The sequence below is a fragment of the Pantherophis guttatus genome, chromosome 4, assembly GCF_059756535.1.
Source record: "Pantherophis guttatus breed Tessera chromosome 4, ASM5975653v1, whole genome shotgun sequence".
NCBI classification, from domain to species: Eukaryota; Metazoa; Chordata; class Lepidosauria; order Squamata; family Colubridae; genus Pantherophis; species Pantherophis guttatus.
In genome coordinates this window covers 12,941,140-12,956,428 of record NC_142066.1, presented here as the reverse complement: position 1 = coordinate 12,956,428, position 15,289 = coordinate 12,941,140, and the positions used below count along the sequence as shown (strand labels likewise).

At 43.9% G+C, this 15,289-nt stretch overlaps 1 long non-coding RNA gene across 1 annotated transcript; it reads right to left on the bottom strand.

The window, feature by feature from the left end:
* Window positions 1–223: 223 nt before the first annotated feature.
* Window positions 224–1,943, bottom strand: LOC132709939 (uncharacterized). The gene is made up of 2 exons (XR_009620812.2): window positions 1,696–1,943; window positions 224–818 (listed from the first exon to the last, which is right to left on the bottom strand). It is a non-coding gene; the product is annotated as an uncharacterized LOC132709939 (long non-coding RNA).
* Window positions 1,944–15,289: the final 13,346 nt, after the last annotated feature.

Below are 15,289 nucleotides of genomic sequence, written 5' to 3'. Positions count from 1 at the left end.
AGCACAGGAATTAACTAAACTACCCTGTTTCCCTGAAAATAAGACCCAACCGGAAAATAATCCCTAGCATGATTTTTCAGCATGCTCGTAATATAAGACCTACCCCCAAAACAAGCCCTAGTTAAGATCGTCTGCAGATGGAGGCATTTAGTACTGTATTTCCCCCCCCAAAAAATAAGACCTAACCAGAAAATAAGCCATAATGCATCTATTGGAGCAAAAATTAATATAAGACCCAGTTTTATTTTGGGGAAAACATGGTATTTCTACCAAAAGCCCATTTGGTTCCCAGTTGAATTCTCCACTTAGGTAGGACACATCAATCCTTCAGGTGGTTCTTCTGGTCAGCACTTTTTATATAACAATTACTATGTTGTATGTTTGATCCATGAACTTCCAACACTTTCATCCGGGGCCACAGATGTTGACTTCCTGTTGTTTGCCTGTGTTTGACTTTAACAGGAACTCTTTTCTGCCAAGCTGCAAATCCTGTCCAGGAACCCCTGCTAGAAGCATCCAATGGAAGAGAAGTAGAGCTTAATTGCTCCCATCCCAACATCCAAATAAATGAAAATATCTATTGGTATCAACAGTTCCCTAGCCAGCCTCCCCATCACATTGTAGACGGATACAAGGGAATGGTGAAGAGCAACCAAGGGGAGAGAATTTCCTTGATGATTCCTGATGAACGAAAAAATAGCATCCTCTCCTTCACCAAAGTCACCTTTGAGGACCAGGGATTGTACCTCTGTGCTCTGTTAGACACTGTGTCACATCCTTGTGCCTCCCTTTGGCAAGAACCCTTTCTTGCAATGCAGCTGCCACCAGAGAGAGGGAAAAAAAGATAATTACAATCTGAATGTGCCCAGAAGCATTTTTGCTATGATGATTGATGATTGAAAGGATGAGAGTTGAATTTGTTTCCTTAGCAGTTAATTACAACTCCAGATTGTGGCATTTTTGGTAATCCCCTAATTAAACATACCAAAAATAAGGGAAAGGAGGAAGGGAGGAAGGAAGGAAGGAAGGAAGGAAGGAAGGAAGGAAGGAAGGAAGGAAGGAAGGAAGGAAGGAAGGTGTCAGTGTTCCAGAAAAACCCCAACTCCAAGTAAAGACTCTGAAGCAAGCATTTTTCAAAGTTCTATTTACTAGAAAAGGTAAACTGGCACATCTGGGAAAACCCGAATCTGAGAGGTCCGGGTTTTCCCTCAGTAAATCAAAACCCCCAAAACCATCCCCTCACTCCTCATTCTATCACATGCTCCAATCAACAGCCGTCCCATCTCGAGACATCACTCCGAGCACTCCTTCTCCAGATGCAGGATCGCCCTGACTTTGACCGACAGGAAGAATGCTATTATGTCTACAGACAACCCCTCTACTAAATCCCTCCTCCTACTTTCCCACACATGAGAAGGTGGCAGCATGGAAGCTTCTGGTTTAATATGGCTTCCAAAGCTGACAGAAGGAAGGAGAGAAGAGAAGGAGGGAGGGAGGGAGGGGTGGGAGGGAAGGAGGGAGGGGGAGAAGGAAGGAAGGAAGGAAGGAAGGAAGGAAGGAAGGAAGGAAGGAAGGAAGGAAGGAAGGAAGGAAGGAAGGGAAAGAGAGAAGGGAAGGAGGGAGGGAGGGAGAGGAGGGAGGGAGAGGAGGGAGGGAGGGAAAAGAAAGGATTCAAGGTAGAATAAAACAATTTACCTGTTGGTAGATTTGTATCCTCCAGGGGGCAGTCTAGACCTTCATACTTACTCCATCCTTTCTCAAACCTCCTGCTTGACTTAAAAGCCACAAGTGAGGCCACCTGTGATGAGCGCAACTGCTTGTCAGAAAAGGAAACCACCTCCCCATTGTAGCTTTTTTTTCTAAATGTAAGAAGCAAAGGAGAATGTTGGTTTGCTTCAGAGATCCAAGGATGTCTTTTCCTTCTCAACCAAACCGTTATTTGATATTTCTGGGAATTTTCTTACTGCTCTCAAAATCAGGTATTGTTTCTACTGGAAAACTCTTCTTCCCTTCTCTTTCTCCTTATCTTCCACACTTCCCTTCCCCTTTCCCTTTCCCTTTTCCTTCTCCTTCCCCTTCTCCTTCTTCTCTCTCTCCTTCTCCTTCTCCCTCTCCCTCTCCCTCTTCCTCCCCCTCCCCCTCTCCTTCTCCCTCTCCCTCTCCCTCTCCTTCTCCTTCTACTTCTACTTCTCCTTCTCCCTCTCCCTCTCCCTCTCCCTCTCCCTCTCCCTCTCCTTCTCCTCCTCGTCCTCCTCTGTTGAATTTATTACCAGAAATACAGACTTCTCCTTCTCCTTCTCCCTCTCCCTCTCCCTCTCCTTCTCCCTCTCCTTCTCCTTCTCCTTTCCTTCTCCTTCTCCCTCTCCCTCTCCCTCTCCTTCTCCTCCTTCTCCTCCTTTTCTTCTCCTTCTCCTTCTCCTTCTCCTCCTTCTCCTTCTCCTTCTCCTTCTCCTTCTCCTTCTCCTCCTCCTCTATCAAAATTTGGATAAATGTCTGCAGAGATTCTCAGTCATCCAGGTCATGACTGTCCCAAACGTGCTTTTCCAAGAGGCAACTGGACTTTTCTTTGAAGATGGATCTCCTTCTCCTTCTCCCTCTCCCTCTCCTCGTCCTCCTCTGTTGAATTTATTACCAGAAATACAGACTCACTAAATAAAGAAAAGAAGTCCGAGACTTTCAAAATAAAACATTGGTTAAATGGAAAAATCGATCTAATGACCGATAATTTTAATGTCATAACTTCCTGAAAATGTAAAGCAAGTCTATGGAATACTGACTTTAGCTGTGATACATGTCCACAGGTCTGTGTTCTGGGTTCACAAAGGAATGAGGTTGAAAACTGTTGGTAGTCTGTTTTTCCCCACATCTTGTACTTTTGGAAGTTCTTTAAGGCAGCAGTCACCAATCGGTGGTCCACTAGAAAATGTTGGTCGTCCACAGAAAAATTATTTGCATTTTTATATAGCACTAAATACTATTTATCTTTTTTAAAAAATTCATATTTTTGGTCCACGGGATTTAAAATTATGAATTTAGTGGTCTCTGAGATCTGAAAGGTTGGTGACTCCTGCTTTAAGGGATGTAAGGGATCTAAGAGCTGAGGTAGCGCAGTGGTTAGAGTGCAGAACTGCAGGCTACTTCAGCTGACTGCTAGCTGCAGTTCAGCAGATCGAATCCCACCAGGCTCAAGGTTGACTCAGCCTTTCATCCTTCCGAGGTGGGTAAAATGAGGACCCAGATTGTTGGGGGCAATATGCTGACTCTGTAAACCGCTTAGAGAGGGCTGTAAAAGCATTATGAAGCGGTATATTAAGTCTAAGTCCTATTGCTATTGCTATTTGTTTTTAAATTAGATCCTGAAATCCTATTTTAAATTGGGAAATAAAATATGTGACAGATAACTAAATGACTTTGGTCAGTGTCCACAAACCAGCCCTGTACTGAATCTGTTCCTATGATACATCTGGAAGATGCATAGGCCAAGATACACATTTCAAACTCCGAATCAATTTTGAGGATTATTCTGAGGTACTGATTTTGTTTTTTCTTCTCTTAAGGGAATTCTCAAAGCGATTCAGTATCCCAAAAAGAAAACCACATGGAAATCCTAGAAGGAGAAGATGCCACTTTGCCCTGTGACTTCAAAACTACCAGCTACAATCCAAATCTTTATTGGTATCGTCAGTATGGAAACCAAAGACCTGAGCGGATCCTGACTGTTTACAAATTTGGGAATAATCACTTCCAGGAGGGGAAATTTTCCACCATATTGGTTTTAGAAAGTCAGAAGTCAGTTCCTCTGAACATCAGTAGTGTCTCTCTACTGGATGGAGCTGTTTATTTCTGTGCTCTGAACCCCACAGTGAATCATTTCTGTATACAGACTCACACAAAAGTCAACGAAATGAAACCAACCTCAACTCAGTACAGAGAATTCTGTCTCAAACTTCTCATCCATCCAAGAAATTCGTCACCATCGCCTTTAAAAAGTTATAGAGTTGTGATGGCAAACCTATGGCATGCGTGCCACAGGTGGCACATGTAGCCATATCGGTGGGCACGCGAGCTCAGCTCTGGCACACGCCTTCTGGGCCCACCAGAAGTAGGGAAACAGCCTACTTTCCTGCCTCAGGTTGACCTCGGGGTGGGGGGGGGAGGCACATTTTTCTCTCTCTCCCCACCCCCCTGGAGGCCCTATGGAGGCTGAAAATGGCCCATTTTCCAACTTCCAGTGGGACCGGAAGTTTTTTGCTGTCCCCAGCCTCCAGAGCCTTTCTAGGAGCCTGGGGAGGGTGAAAACAGCCTTCCCTACACCTCCCGGAGGTCCTCCTGAGGCCAAAAATGGCCTATTTGGCAAGTTCTGCTCCCTCTGGGAGTGGGGGGTAGAGAAGGCAGTTTTCACCCTCCCCAGACTCCTAGAAAGGCTCTGGAGGCTGGGGACAGCAAAAAATTGGCCTACCGTGCCATCACGTGCCAGAAGCAGAGGGAGCGGGGTGGTTGCGTGTGCATGCACGGGGACAGGCACATAGAATTATGGGTGTGGGCATGCACCCACCCCCCCATTCCCGGCACACAATGGCAAAAAGGTTAGCCATCACTGTCATAAAGAATGAAAGGATTACAATCCTGTTGAACTTTCTAAAACAAATATATTTATTTTTCATCTGGAAGAAAGCCAGAATGATTACAGTTCCAAGGAAACAATAATGGATAGTTGACACTGAAATATCTCGAGGCAGAAGGGGGAATGAGGGGAAAAAAAAAAGCAGGAAACCGAATAAGGAAATATAAAGACCGTAAATTAGGGACCAAGTGAAAGGAAAACAGTAGCAATAGTAATAACATTTAGACTTATATAGAGCTTTACATGAGCCTTTGCAGGAAGCAATTTGTTCATTCTGGTTGGTTCAAACTCTGAGAAGCTCAGTTTGACTTTGTGCTCCATTTGGCCTTGCAAAACTAATTGGCAATTAGGTCTCTGGCAGCGTTTCAAGGGAGATAAAGGTGGGTGCTTATCAGCATTACCTTGAAAGACTGTGGCAGACTTCTGTCGGACTCTTCACAGAATGTTTGTGAATTGTTACGGGCTGTGAATGACCATAATTCACAGTCGTTTAAAGAAAAGAGGGGCTTTTGGGAGTAAGAGTGCGATTTAAGCTTTCTCAGGGAGCCTAGATCAGAACACACTTCATAATTGACAGCCAATGAAAACATCATGGGTCTTTCTGCTGAAACACACAAACAAAAAAAACCACAACAGAGAGAAGGCAGTAAGAGAAGATTACGGGAGACAAATTGTGGGGATGTCCTTCTTCCAAGCCATGAGAACACCTGCCATCTTTCCTGATAGGCTGCTTCTTGAATTTAATCATCATAAATCCTTTTGCCTTCTCAATGTAGGCTCTCCTACCAGTATGAGGTGCTGTATTCATGTAATTGACAGTCAATGAAACAATCACGGAATTCTTTTCTGAAACACACACACACAGACATACACACACACAAACCACAACAGAGAGGAGGCAGGCAGAAGGAGTGAAAAGAGAGAGGCCTCGTTGTTTAGAAAGGATACCGGCTGTCTGATTAATTCAGATCAACTGAGATTCTGCAGTCCCTCACCATGAATTCGGCATCCTTCTCGCTAATATTATTGGTTCTCATGTCAAGTAAGTAATATTTAGTAATATTTATCATTTTCTACCCTTCCTGAATGTCCACTTTTCTTTCTAGGTTCTGTCCTTTCCTGTAGTTCCAAGAGTTTCCTCCTTGGCTCAGCTTAAAGTTGTTGTTGTTGTTTTTTAATTTGATTTATATGCCGCCCTTCTCTGGAGACTCAGGGCGGCTTACAGTGCGTTAAGCAATAGCCTTCATACTTTTGTATATTTTATACAAAGTCAGTTTATTGCCCCCATAAACTGGGTCCTCAATTTACCTACCTTAGAAAGGATGGAAGGCTGAGTCAACCTTGAGCCTGGCAAGATTCAAACTTACTTTAATTGCAGACAGCTGGTGTTAAATTACAGTGCCTTGTCTGCAGAGCTATCCAGGTTTTATATTTATATTTTGCATAAAGTAAAGGGAAAGGTTCCCCTTGCACATATGTGCTAGTCATCCCCGACTCTAGGGGGCGCTGCTCATCTCCATTTCAAAGGCGAAGAGCCAGCGCTGTCCGAAGATGTCTCCGTGGTCATGTGGCCAGCATGACTAAATGCCAAAGGCGCACAGAACGCTGTTACCTTCCCACCAAAGGTGGTTCCTATTTTTCTACTTGCATTTTTTTTATGTGCTTTCGAACTGCTAGGTTGGCAGAAGCTGTGACAAGTAATGGGAGCTCACCCCGTTACACGGCACTAGGGATTCGAACCGCTGAACTGCCGACCTTTTGATCGACAAGCTCAGCGTCTTAGCCACTGAGCCACCGCGTCCCTGTATTCGCATAGCTCTCTTTTATTCTGCCCTTTTTCCAAGAACTGAGAATGGCTGACATCAAATCTCTCTCCATTTTGCAACTCCCCAAAGCAATGTAACTTGAGAAAGAAAGAAAGAATCGCCCATGGCTTTCCAATACTGAGGGAGGAGCTTCCCACCTTTAGCTTAAATAGCCCACCACAATGACTCTCACAAATTCCTTGGAAGATATATTCCTGGTGTTAAGATGCTGCAGGAACCTGTATGGAGAATTCTGCTAATCCTTGGCCCAGAATTTTCCATTGGATTCAATTTCCAATCTTCTTCTTCTTGTGGCCATATCCGTCATCTGACGTTGACGATCATGTTGGCGATCCTATTTTTATCAGCAGCCGCACGAAAAGAGTGCGGCTGAGTTTTGTCCAAACCAGTCCCTTAGATTTGGAAGCCATGATGTTCTTCTTCTGTTTGGACCTCGTTTGCTTTCAATCTCTTCCTGGAGGATTAAGTGAAGGATGCTGTGTTTCTCTGGGTGTCGCATCACATGTCCGAAATATTCTAACTTTTGCTTTTTAATTTCCAATATAGCTATGCAATGTTCAACAATTTCAAAGGCCCAGAATTTTCCAAGATAATCAATTTGCAGTATAGCTATGCAACGATCAACAATTTCAAACCCCCGGAATTTTCCAGGATAATTTATTTATTTTATTTTATTTTATTAAATTTCTATACCGCCCTACTCTCAAAGGACTCAGGGCAGTGAACAGCCACAGGATAAACACATAAATACAAAAATTTAAAATAGAATAAAAATGAATTAAATAATTTGGCTGAACAAATTTAAAATACCCATTAATTTAAAAACAAATTAAAATTTACATTTAAAATTTACATTTAAAAATGTAATCAACTTCAAGGATAGCTGTGTAATGATCCACCATTTCAATTCAATGAGCAGAAGTAGAAAAGGTTGTTTAGAAAACCTCCTTTGTAGTTATTTCATGATATTTCTTTCCCAATCCTTCTAGGTTATAGGGCAATATTTCTTTATTTTAAAAAAAGGCTAAAACTAGGGATGAAATCCAGCAGGTTCTGGCAGGTTCTGGAGAACCAGTAGCGGAAATTTTGAGTAGTTCGGAGAACTGGCAAACGCCCCTCTGGCTGGCCCCAGAGTGGGGTGGGAATGGGGATTTTGCAGTATCCTTCCCCTGGAGTGTTGAGGGAATGGAGATTTTGCAGTATCCTTCCCCTGGAGTGGGGAAGGAATGGGGATTTTGCAGTATCCTTCCCCTGAAGTGGGGAGGGAATGGAGATTTTGCAGTATCCTTCCCCTGGAGTGTTGAGGGAATGGAGATTTTGCAGTATCCTTCCCCTGGAGTGTTGAGGGAATGGAGATTTTGCAGTATCCTTCCCCTGGAGTGGGGAGGGAATGGAGATTTTGCAGTATCCTTCCCCTGCCACACCCACCAAGCAACACCATGCCCACCAAGCCACGCCCATAGAACTGGTAGTAAAAATAATGGATTTCACCACTGGCTAAAACCGTAGGAAAAAATGTGTTAAAAAGCCACCTTAGAGGTCCTCTAGTCAAACCCCTTGCACAGACAGGAATCCACTAAACCATCTCTGCCAAGAGTCCATTCATTTCCCAGTTGATACTCAGGAAAAACCCACTACTCCTTCGGGGAAACAGTGCAACTGCTCAGGGCTTCTTATACAAGTGGTGTGTTTGAGCCATGAAGTTCCAACAGGATGATAAATGTTGACTTTCTATTCTTTACCTGTGTTTGATTTTACAGGAACCCTTCTCTGCCATGCTGAAAACCCTGTCCAGGAACCTCTGCTAGAAGCATTAAATGGAATAAAAACGGATATTTCTTGCTCCCACCCAAATATTAAATTGAATGAATACATCTTTTGGTACCGACAGTTTCCTAGCCAGCCTCCGCATTTCATTGCAAGTGGATACAAGCAAATGTCAAAAAGCAATGAAGAAGAGCGAGTTGATTTGGTTGTTGCTGATAACCGAACAAATAGCATCCTCTCCTTCAGCAAAATCACCTTTGAAGACCAGGCATTGTATCTCTGTGCTCTAGGAGACACAGTGTCACATCCTCATGACTCTCTTTGGCAAGAACCCTTTCTTTGCAATACAGGTGACACCAGAGACAGGAAAGGAAGGCAGGTGTGAAAACACACCTATCAGTCTGAATGTTCCTGGGAGCATTTTTTCCCCAGGGTGATTGAAAGGAGAAGTGGTGAATGAGGAGAGGGAGGGAGGGAGGGAGGGAGGGAGGGAGGGAGGGAGGGAGGGAGGGAAGGAAGGAAGGAAGGAAGGAAGGAAGGAAGGAAGGAAGGGGTGGAAATGAGGGCAAGGAAGGAAGGTGGTAGGTATGAGAAAGAAAGGGAGGGAGGGAAGGAAGGAAGGAAGAGGTGGAAATGAGGACAAGGAAAGAAAAAGATAGGTATGAGATGGAAGGGAGGGAGGGAGGGAAGGGCGGGAGGGAGGGAAGGAAGAGGTGGAAATGAGGACAAGGAAGGAAGGTGGTAGGTATGAGAAGGAAGGAAGGAAGGAAGGAAGGAAGGAAGAGGTGGAAATGAGGACAAGGAAAGAATAAGATAGGTATGAGAAGGAAGGGAGGGAGGGAGGGAGGTAAGGGCATGAGGGAAGGAGGAAGGGGGAGGGAGGGAGGAAGAGGTGGAAATGAGGACAAGAAAGGAAGGTGGTAGGTATGAGAAGGAAGGAAGAGGTGGAAATGAGGACAAGGAAGGAAGGTGGTAGGTATGAGAAGGAAGGAAGGAAGAGGTGGAAATGAGGACAAGGAAGGAAGGTGGTAGGTATGAGAAGGAAGGGAGGGAGGGAGGGAAGGATGGAAGAGATGAAAATGAGAACAAGGAAGGAAGGTGATAGGTATGAGGGAGGGAGGGAGGGAGGAAGGAAGGAAGCAAGCAAGCAAGCAAGCAAGCAAGCAAGCAAGCAAGCAAGCAAGCAAGCAAGCAAGCAAGCAAGCAAGCTAGGGAGACACCTCTAGGAAGTTTCTAGGATTGAAGGATGGATCAGAAAGATGAACAGAAGCAGACAATGGCAGTCCATTTTTAATATGAATGCCAGGTACCCTACATGGGTGTCTTCTTGTAGCCAGCTGGAGTTGAATTTGACTCAAAGAATTGTTAGTCTTTTTTCCTTTGTACCTCAAGAAAATATCATGTATCTTTAATTCTATGAGAAAAATCCAGGGATATGTCAAGAATATGTTTTTGTGATCCTTACTCCAGTGGAAAAGCTCGAGTTCTCCTTTCTCTGGGGAAAGCCCACACCCAACCAAGCATATTTTAAATATGAAGCCTTCTTTGGGTTGTGTGATGTCTGCCTTGGACGACTCCTCTGATTATTCCTTGGAGGTCAGCTTGAGGGAGGATGGCATGTTAGGAACTGGGTGAATTAATGACTCTGAATGGCCAGCTGAAAGAGATTTGCAGGAGGCTTCGGCTGGGGACAGCTTGCAGGGTGAACGGTCAATGAAGAAGAGGAGGAGGAGCTGCCTTCCATGGTAGATCCAGAGATGGGCTGCTGTCAGTTTGCACCAGTCCAGGCGAACCAGTATTTAAGATTATGCACAGTTCGCCGAACCAGTAAATGCCACCACTGCCTGGATTGCCCAGCAGCAGAGAGGGAGAGGGAGAAGGGGTCAGCGGTGGCCACTAGCATTGTCTGTGAAGCTAGCAGGAGCGGCAGCACACAGGAATGCTGCTGCCTTCTCCCTCTCTCTCCCGGCTTCTGGGCGATCCCGTGTGAAGAACGGAATGGCAGCTTTAGCAAAGGAATAAAAACTGATTTTGCTGCTTCCCCTTGTCTGATACTCAGTGAGGGAGAAGTTGCTCTGCTGCAAACAGGCAGAGACGGGTGGTGAGGGGCGTGCCTGAGTGACACTCCTGTGCTGATAAAATGGGAAAAAATTGCACACACACACACACGTTGGATCTTTCTTCCATCCCACCCACCCCCACCCCCACCGGAGATCTCTGGATTCCCTCCCCAACCCTGTCGATCCCATACAGGTACCACCCATGCAAGTGACTTACAGTTGGCCATGTCCACTCAGTCACATGACACTCAGTCATGCCCACCCAGTCACGCCCAGCCAGCAGCCATGCCCACCTAGAACCGGTTGTTAAATTATTTGCAGCCCACCACTGGGTAGATCCAAGAGCATGCAGGGCAGAGAAAAGACAGGAGCAGTGGAGATCTACCAGATCACTCAGGAGAAGGCCCCGCCCATCTTGAGGGGCTGTGCCGGAAAGCTATTTATCATGGCAGGCAGAGGGAAGCAGTTGCTGGGAACAACGTGTTTGGTTTATGGCTGTGCGTACCTTTGTGCTTCCAACATGACTTTGTGCCTTGGAGACTCTTTGTGAACTAACTTTGGCCCGCTTGTGGCTGGATTTATTTGGGACAGTTCTGAGGCTGGGTGAAGGGAATTGCTGGGGAACTTTAATAAACTCTATAAAATCAAACGTGTGTGTGTGTGTGAGCGAGTGAGCGGGGCAGCACAGGTTGGTGCATTCAGATACGCTGGAATTGCAACTTCACATGTTGTCATCAGCCACATCAGATGGGCATTTTGAGAATTACTGTCCTGAATCTTAGGACATTTTAGGATGGATTGCAAGATAGAATCAAACAATTTACTTGTTGGTGGACTTTTGAGATGCTGAGACGCTGTTGCTTGTCGATTGAAAAATTGGCAGTTCAGCGGTTCGAATCCCTAGTGCCGCATAATTTTTTGCCACCAATAGCCTCCCACCGACCAGTTCGTTCTCACAGGGAGGGACTACTCAGGGTACCGTCAGTTAAATTATGCCGACTGGTGACTCCCAGGGGGAGGGCCTTCTCTGTGAGGGCTCCAGCCCTTTGGAATGAACTGCCCCCGGAGATACGGAATATCCCTGATCTCCGTGCTTTCCGCCATGCCCTCAAAACCCTGATGTTCCAACAAGCGGGGCTAAACATATGAACACGTGAATGTTTTTAAAATGTTATCTTATTTTAGGTTCTATTTAATTGGGCCAAACTATGTTATAATAATAATTTTAATTAGCAATTTTATGATGTTTGTGTATCTATATTTTTCTTGACTGTACACCTCCTTGAGTTCTACGGGAGAAAGGTGGTATAGAAATATAATAAATAAATAAATAAATAATGGGGTGAGCTCCCGTTACTTGTCCCAGCTTCTGCCAACCTAGCAGTTCCAAAGCACATAAAAAATGTAAGTAGAAAAATAGGGACCACCTTTGGTGGGAAGGGAACAGTGTTCTGTGCACCTTTGGCGTTTAGTCATGCCGGCCACATGACCACAGAGACGTCTTTGGACAGCGCCGGCTCTTCAGCTTTGAAATAGAGATGAGCACCGCCCCCTAGAGTCGGGAATGACTAGCACATATGTGCGAGGGGAACCTTTATCTTTACTTTATGTGAATATTACATATAAAACTTTAAGCTGAGCCAAGGGGGAAACTCTTGGAGCTACAGGAAAGGACAGAAGCTAGAAAGAAAAGTGGACATTTAGGAAGGGTAGAAAGTGATAAATATTACTAAATTTATTTTATTTTATTTTATTTTATTTTATTTTATTTTATTTTATTTTATTTTATTTTATTTTATTATTTTATTTTATTTTATTTTATTTTATTTTATTTTATTTTATTTTATTTTATTTTATTTTATTTTATTTTAATTTTATTTTATTTTATTTTATTTTATTTATATACCGCCCTTCTCCCGAAGTACTCAGGGCGGTAAACAGCCATAATAAAAACAATGTACAAAATAGAATTTAAAAGCAGATTAAAATAATTAAATCATAGGCCAAATTTAAAACTCTCATTTTAAAACCAATTTTAAAACCCCAATAAAATCAAATTAAAATCATTTATTCCCATCAGAGCGGCTTGCTGGAATAACAGGGTCTTCAATGCACGACGGAATGCGCGGAGGTCGAGGATCCTTCCTATGTCCGGGGGTAATTCATTCCAGAGGGCAGGGGCCCCCACAGAGAAGGCTCTCCCCCTGGGGGTCGCCAGTCTACATTGTTTGGCTGACGGCACCCTGAGGAAGCCCTCTCTGTGGGAGTGTACCGGTCGGTGGGAGGCAATCGGTGGCAGAATGCGGTCTTGTAGATAGCCAGGTCCTAAATATTACTTACTTGACGTGAGAATCAATAATATTAGCGAAAAGGATTCCGAATTCGTGGTGAGGGACTGAAGAATCTCAGTTGATCCGAATTAATCAGACAGCTGGTATCCTGTGTAAACAATGGGGCCTCTCTCTCTTCACTCCTTCTGCCTGACTCCTCTCTGTTGTGGTTTGTGTTTATGTGTTTATGTTTGTGTGTTTCGGGAACAGCTAGCACATATATGCGAGGGGAACCTTTACCTTTACCTTTAGACTTTTTGTCCTCCAGGGGGCAGTCTAGACCTTCATACGTTCTCCATCCTTTCTCAGACCTGCTGCTTGACTTAAAAACCACAACTGAGGCCACCTGTGATGAACACAACTTGCCACAAAAGGAAACTGCCTCCTCATTTGAAGCTTTTTCTAAATGTAAGACGCAAAGGAGAATGTTGGTTGTCTTCAGAGTGCCAAGGATGTCTTTTCTTCCTCAACCAAACCATTACTTGTTTTTTCTGCAAATTTTCCTATTGCTCTTGAGATCAGGTAATATTGCGACTGAAAAACTATCCTTCTCCTTCTCCTTCTCCTTCTCCTTCTCCTTCTCCTTCTCCTTCTCCTTCTCCTTCTCCTTCTCCTTCTCCTTCTCCTTCTCCTTCTCCTTCTCCTTCTCCTCCTTCTCCTTCTTTCTTCTCCTTCTCTTTCTCCTTCTCCTTCTCCTTCTCCTTCTCCTTCTCCTTCTCTTTCTCCTTCTCCTCCTCCTCTATCAAAATTTGGATAAATGTCTACAGAGATTCTCAGTCATCCAGGTCACGATTGTCCCAAACGTGCTTTTCCAAGAGGCAACTGGACTTTTCTTTGAAGATGGTTTGCTTCTCACCCAAGAAGCTTCTTCAGCTCTGACTGGGTGGTGGGGAACATAGGAAAACATAGATTCAGCATTTAGCATCTTTTGAAGACAGCAAAGTCCACCTTTTGGACAGAGAGGACCACTGGCTTGAAAGACGGGGTCAAAGAGGCCATTATGTCAAATTTGAACAGCTCTGTCTCTCAACAGAGGCAGGAGGGATAGGGCATCATCTATCTCCAATCTACAACACAGTCCTCCCAACAGTTTCAAGAAGGCTCCACACCATTTGCACCACTCAGGTGACCCTGGAGACACAGATAAAACTCCAGGTGGCCTTTAATGACCCTCTAAAAGAATGCAAAGGACCAGCTGTCTGCAAGGAGTATTAAATCCTTCCGTTCCCCACCATCCAGGCAGAGCTGAAGAAGCTCCTTGGATGAGAAGCGAAACATCTTCAAAAAGAAACCAGAAAGTCCAGTTGCCTCTTGAAAATAAAGTACCTTGGGGACAAAACTTGGATAAAGTGAAACTTTAATCTAATGCTTGATCATTTTACTTTCACTCTTTCCTGAAACTGCAAAACATGTATATGGAATGCTGAGTTAGTTGGGATCCAAATCAGTGGTGAAATCCATTTTTTTTTTACTACCGGTTCTGTGGGTGTGGCTTGGTGGGCGTGGTGTGGCTTGGTGGGCGTGGCAGGGAAAGGATACTGCAAAATCTCCATTCCCACCCCACTCCAGGGGAAGGATACTGCAAAATAAAAAGGAGCCTTGGTAGTACAGTGGTTTAATGCACCCTGTAATTAACACAGCTGCCTGCAATTTCTGCAGGTTCGAATCTTACCAGGCTCAAGGTTGACTCAGCCTTCCATCCTTTCTAAGGTAGGTTAAATGAGGACCCAGTTTGTGGGGGCAATAAGCTGACTTTGTATAAATATATACAAAAGTATGAAGGCTATTGCTTAACGCATTGTAAGCCGCCCTGAGTCTCCGGAGAAGGGCGGCATATAAATAAATAAAAAAAAAAATCTCCATTCCCACCCCATTCCAGGGGAAGGATATTGCAAAATCTCCATTCCCACCCCACTCTGGGGCTAGCCAGAGGTGGTATTTGCCGGTTCTCCAAACTACTCAAAATGTCTGCTACCGGTTCTCCAGAACCTGTCAGAATCTGATGGATTTCACCCCGTGTGAAAATTCTTTAAATATATATATATATATATATATTTAAAAGAATCGGAAGATGCTTAAAAATATGATTTAAAAGTTGGAAATAAAATCGGTGATAGATAAGTAATTTGTTTTACTCAGTGACCCCCAAATTTAGGTTAATGCAGATCTCTAGGTCTTAAGATTCTCTTCCAAAGTTATCATGGAAAAAGAAGATGCAAAATCTAAGATACAATAGTGGCCAAAATTGTAGAAACCTTTTGGGAAAAGTGTATTTTTGAGGCTTGATGGCTAATAACACCACTTTTTTTCTTTTTGGAGTTTCGAGATAACCCTATTCCTCTGCTGGAATGGCCTGGGAATAGCCCAGACCTTAACCCAATTGGAAATCTATGGAGCCGACTAAAGAAACTTGTTAGTCAGAAGTGACCAAGCAAAAAAACCCAGTTAATAGAAGCAATCATTCAATCTTGGTTTCACATTATAACAGCTGCAGAACTAAAAGACTTGGTTCGCTCCATGGGAAGACGTTGTAAGGCCATAATTCATGCTAAAGGTTACCCAACTAAATATTAACTGACATGGTGATAAATTTTGCATATCTCCTTTTTTCTATGGTGATAATTTTTGTATCTCTCATTTTTTTCTACGTGTTTCACTTTTCTTCTTTTTACTGTAACTACT